We start from the raw sequence: 5,640 nt of genomic DNA, 5'->3' as shown, positions 1-5,640 counted from the left end.
ATGTGTATAAGAGACAGCTCTCTCTCTCTCTCTCTCTCTCTCTCTCTCTCTCTCTCTCTCCCTCCTCATCCTCAGTCTTATACTAGGTGCTGGTGGTAAAAGTATAAAGAATGAAGTAATGCCTACTCACAATGGCCTTACATTTAAGTGAGGGAGACAAGTGCTTATTAGATCTATCTTATGAATATAAAAGAAGAGTTACACGCACAATAAATATATTTATATAGTTGAACACAAGGTAGATTAGGAAGGTGGGCATTAACATTTGGAAAGATCAAGAAAAGGCTTCATGCAGAAGATTTTTATTTGGTACATCTTCAAGAAAAAGTGGAACTCCATGAAGAAGAGGTAAAGGAAAAATGTGTTCCAGGCACAGGCAACAGCCAGTGCAAAAGTTTGGGGATGGTTGATAGAGTCTTGTGATTGAGGAATAGAGAGAAGGCCAGTTTTGGATGAATTTCAGACCAGAAAAAATAGAGTCCAGTGAGACTGGAAGGAAAGATTGGAGCTAGATTATGAAAGGCTTTAAAAGGTAAACAAAGGACTTTATATTTTATCCTAGAAGCAATAGGAAGTCACTAGAGTTGATTGAGTATGGTAGCCACATGATTAGATCTATGCTTAAGGAAAATTACTTTGTCAGCAGTGTATAGAATGAACTAGAGTGATAAGAGACTTGAGACAGAGAGACTAGGAAACTGTAATTATCTAGGCAAGAAGTGATGAAATCCTAAACTAAGGCATATGAATGGAGAGAAGTCAAATAAGAGAAATGTTGTGAACGTACAAACAATAAGACTTAGTAACTGATTTTATGTGTGGGATAGGGAAGAGAAAAGAGTATAGGATAATGATGAAGTTATGTATTAGAGACAAGAGAAAGATGATGGACCTTTCCCCTTTAACAGAAACAGGGAAGTTTTAAAGAGAGGAGAGGTTAAGGGGAAAGAAGAGTTCAGTTTTAGATATGTGGAGCTAAATATGTCTCTGAAACATTCATTTTTAAAAGCTTTTAAATAATATTTTATTTTTTCCTTTTAATTACATGTAAAAACAATTTAAAATCTTCATTTAAAAAAATCTGAGCAAAATTCTCTCCCTCTCTCCCTACTCCCCTCACTGATATGGCAAGCAACCTGATATAGATTTTACAAGTACAATAATATAAAACCTTTTTCCATAGTAATCATTTTTGTGGAAGAGAACTCGAACAAAAAATGAAGAAAAAGTGAAATATTGTTTGTTTTGGTTTGCATTCAGATCCCATCAGTTCTTTATCTAGAGAGAGTTGGCATTTTTCATCATGAATCTTTGAGGACTGTCTTGGATCATGGTATTACTAAGAATAGCTAAGTCATTCACAATTGTTCATCATATAATATTGCTGTTACTGTATACAGTGCTCTCCTGGTTCTGCTCACTTCACTTGACATCAGTGTATGTATGTCTTTTCAGGTTTTTCTGAAATCATCCAACTCATCATTTCTTATAGGACAACAGTATTCCATTACAATCACATACCACAATTTGTTCAGCCATTCCCCAATTGATGGATATATCCTCTCGGTTTCTAATTCTTTGCCACCACAAAAAAGAGCCTTTAAATATTTTTGTACAAAGAGGTCCTTTTCCCTTTTAAAAATTATCTTTTTGGATACAGACTTAGTGGTGGTATTGCTGAATCAAAGAGTATGCACAGTTTTAAAGTCCTTGGGTATAGTTCTAAATCACTTTCCAAAATAATTTTCTATCAACTGTGCATTAATGCCCTGAAATATCCATTTCAAAATATCCAATAAGCAAACAGTGATCCAGAACCAAAGATTGGTAGAAGTATTGGGCAGGTTATTAAGATCTAGGTGCCATCTTTATAGAAATTATCATTAAATTTTTGGGAGCTGATAAGGTTAGTGAGGGAAACTATAGAGGGAGAAGATGATCTAGTGTAGACCCTTGAAGAATGCCCATAATTAGGGGCATTATTTGGATGATGAACCAACAAAAGAGACTAAGAAGGAGCAGTCAGATAAGTAATAGGCAAACCAGGAGGAAGAAGTGTCATAAAAATCCAGAGAAGAGAGAATATCCGGGGGGTGCTAGTGAATAGTGTCAGATGTAACAGATAGATCTATAAGAATTAGGACTGGCAGAAGATCATCAAATTCTGTTAAGAGATTATTGATAATTTTGGTGAGAGTAAATTCAAATGCGTGATGGGGTCAAAAGACAGAGTGCAGCTTGTTCCAGCAGCACATATACTAAAATTGGAATAATATAGAGAAGATTAACATGGCCCTTCTGCAAGAGTGGCATGCAAATTCATGAAATGTTCCATATTTTTCATAAGCTCAAAATGAGTACGAGATTTAGACATAAAGGATAATACATGCAAATTAGGAGAGCATGGAAGAAATTACCTGTTGTATCTATGGATAAAAGAAGAATTCATGGTCAAGCAATAAACAGAGAGACTCATGAGAAGCAAAATGAATAATTTTGATTACATAAAATTAAAAAAGGTTTTTGTACAAATATATCCAATGCAGTTAAAATGAGAAGGATAGCAGACCAGATCAAATTGCTTACTATCACCAAATGAAGGGAGGCTAGGGAGGGAGGGAGATGGTTTGGATCTTATAATTTTAGAAAACATTGAAAATTATTATTACATGTAATTTGGAAAATAATATATCTTTGAAACAACAACAAAAAAAGAAGGCTAGCACAAAACTTGGAAAAAATCTTTGCAAGTTTCTTGGATAAAGGTCTCATTTTTCAACTTATATAGAGAACCGAGACAAATTATAAGAATAAGAACCAGTTGATAAATAGTCAAGGGATACAAACAGGCAGTTTTCAGAAGAAGAAATAAATTGTCATATGAAAACCCATCAATTGTCATATGAAAAAATACTCTAAATTTTTAATAATTAAAATTAAAAATTTAATTTTAATTTAAAAAGTTAATTTTCATTAAATCCACATATTTATTTATTTTTGTTTACTATTATTTTATTTATTCATAAATAAATGTATAAATTTATTTAAATAAAAAATAAAATATTCTAATAATTAGAATTGAAACAAATTGAAACAACTTGAAGGTACCTCCTTCCACATTCAGATTGACTAAGATGACAGAAGAAGAAAATGACAAATGCTGGAGGGAATGTAGGGGAAAAAGGGACTGTTAGGGTAGCTGTGAACTAGCTATGAATCATTCTGGAGAACAATTTGGAACCATGCCTCTAAAGCTAAAAAACTGTGCCTACTATTTGACCCAGTAATATCACTATTATATCTATATCCGAAAGTGATCAAAGAAAAAATAAAGGGATTCATATGTACAAAAATATGGCTCTTTTTATGGAGGGAAAGAATTAGAAACTGAAGAGATGTCCATCAACTGCAGAATGGCTGAATAAGTAACAGTATATGAATGTGATAGAATACTTTTGCGCTGTAAAAATGATGGAGATGATTTCAGAAAAATCTTGGAAGACTTACATGAATAGATTAAGTGAGCAGAACCAGGAGAACAGTTTAAACAATAACAATATTGTAAAGATAATCTATTGTGAAAGGCTTAATAACTCTGATCAATAATATAATGATTGTCCAAAATTCCAGAGGCCTTATGATGAAAAATGTTATCCACCCCCAGACACAGAACTGCTCAGAGTGCACACTAGAGCATATTTTTTCTCTTTCTTCCCCTCCCCCCAAGAATATGACTAATATGGAATTATGTTTTGCCTGGATTCATATGTATCATGAGTATTCAATTTTTTGCTTTCTCAATGGGTGGAGGAGTGGGTAAAGAGAGGGAAAGGATTTAGAACTGACATTAAAATAAAAATTTAAAAATTTGCTAAAAAAGACTGATTGCAAAGGGTTGAGGAATGAATGAAAAGAGAAGAAGTGGAGATGGTGAACATAGATAGCTTTTCTAAGAACTTTCAAGGAGTTTGAGAAAGAGAGGAGAGATATAGGACAATATCCTGAAAGTATGGTAGGGTTTATTGAATTTTTTTTTTTTAAGGATTTGAGCATGTTTGAAGACAGTCAAGAAGGAACCAGGTGATAGGGAGAGGCTGAAGATTTGAGAGGGGCAAAATGATTGAGGGTTCAGTCTACTAGATAATATGAAGCAGAATCAAGATTGTTTGTAGAGGGATTGGTTTGGGTAAGGATAACCACTTTCTCAGAGATGGAAAGAAAGGAGGAGAGAATGAAATACAATGTCAAGGAGTTTTGAGATGAAGAGAATAGGAAAATGGTTTTACTCTATATTGTTGCCTCTCAAGTTCCTTGCCTCTTTCTTTGATTAATGCTTGTATCTTGCCAAACTCTCACTTTGGACTTTTCTCAGTATTTGACTCTTCCATTCCTTTTCACATACAGCAAAATAGAATTGGGGGGAAATCATACAATTGAAGTAAATGGGTCTACAACAAACTAATATCAACTGGACTGTCAATGCAGCAGTATAATCCCTTTACTCCTCCTTAATTGATTCTGTATCCCTTTTTCCACAAGGGCTTTTGTACATTAGGGCTTCCTGACATCTTTTAAGCCAGTGATTCCCAAAGTGGGCGCTACTACCCCCTCGTGGGTTCTGCAGAGATCCAGGAAGGCAGTGATGGCCAAAGGTGCATTTATCTTTCCTATTAATTGCTATTAAAATTGAAAACATTAATTTCTAGGGGGCTAAGTAATATTTTTTCTGGAAAGAGGGCAGTAGACCAAAAAAGTTTGGGAACTACTGTTTTAAGCTGAGGGCTTCTCTTCACATTTCAGGTTAAAAACAGAGATCATTAATTGCAACCTCCCTCTTCTCTTCTCCATGTCTCAAAACCTCTTGATATCACCTGTTATTCTATATATTTTTACTCTTATTTCTAGTGATAAAGTGGCCCTTTTCTTCACCAAGGCCAATCTCTTATATGTATTCTATCTTTTCCTGAAGATTACCCCACTTCAACAGTACCTAATTTTTATTCTTCAACTTCTTCCTTCTCTGTTGATTCCGTCCCTTCTGACTCCAAATATGCCCAAACTTCTCTCATCCTTAAAAACACACATAGTGTGGCAGCTGGATAGCTCAGTGGAGTGAGAGTCAGGCCTAGAGACAGGAGGTCCTAGGTTCAAACCCGGCCTCAGCCACTTCCCAGCTGTGTGACCCTGGGCAAGTCACTTGACCCCCATTGCCCACCCTTACCAATCTTCCACCTATGAGACAATACACCGAAGTACAAGGGTTTTAAAAAAAATTAAAAAAAACCACACATAGTTATATAGGGGTCAATGTAAAGTGTGTCTGACTGTGGCTGAAACTCCATCTTCCATTTCTGTGGCTTTGACCTGGCTATACTATGCCTAGAATCCACTCTTTCTCTACCCCTACCTCTTAGAATCTCTGTTTTCCTTCAAGACTCAGCTAAAATGCCACCTTCAACACAAAATTTTTCCTGATCTTGTTCTCCCCTTCAAATTACCTTATATTTATTTTAGCATGTATTTTCTACATACCTAAATATTTACATATTGCTACTCCCAAAAGAGTGTAAGGTCCTTGAAGTCAGAAAATGTTTCATTCTTGTCATTGTGTACCAAATGCTTGACAACTAGTAGAGATTT

At 35.0% G+C, this 5,640-nt stretch overlaps 1 non-coding gene across 1 annotated transcript; it reads left to right on the top strand.

Annotated features, from left to right (window-relative positions):
- Positions 1-2,231: 2,231 nt before the first annotated feature.
- Positions 2,232-2,341, top strand: LOC123232702. The gene has a single exon (XR_006505226.1). It is a non-coding gene; the product is annotated as a U6 spliceosomal RNA (small nuclear RNA).
- Positions 2,342-5,640: the final 3,299 nt, after the last annotated feature.

Source organism: Gracilinanus agilis, chromosome 1 (assembly GCF_016433145.1).
Source record: "Gracilinanus agilis isolate LMUSP501 chromosome 1, AgileGrace, whole genome shotgun sequence".
Taxonomy (NCBI): domain Eukaryota; kingdom Metazoa; phylum Chordata; class Mammalia; order Didelphimorphia; family Didelphidae; genus Gracilinanus; species Gracilinanus agilis.
The sequence above is the reverse complement of the archived record's forward strand: the minus strand, read 5'-3'. Positions and strand labels throughout refer to the sequence as shown.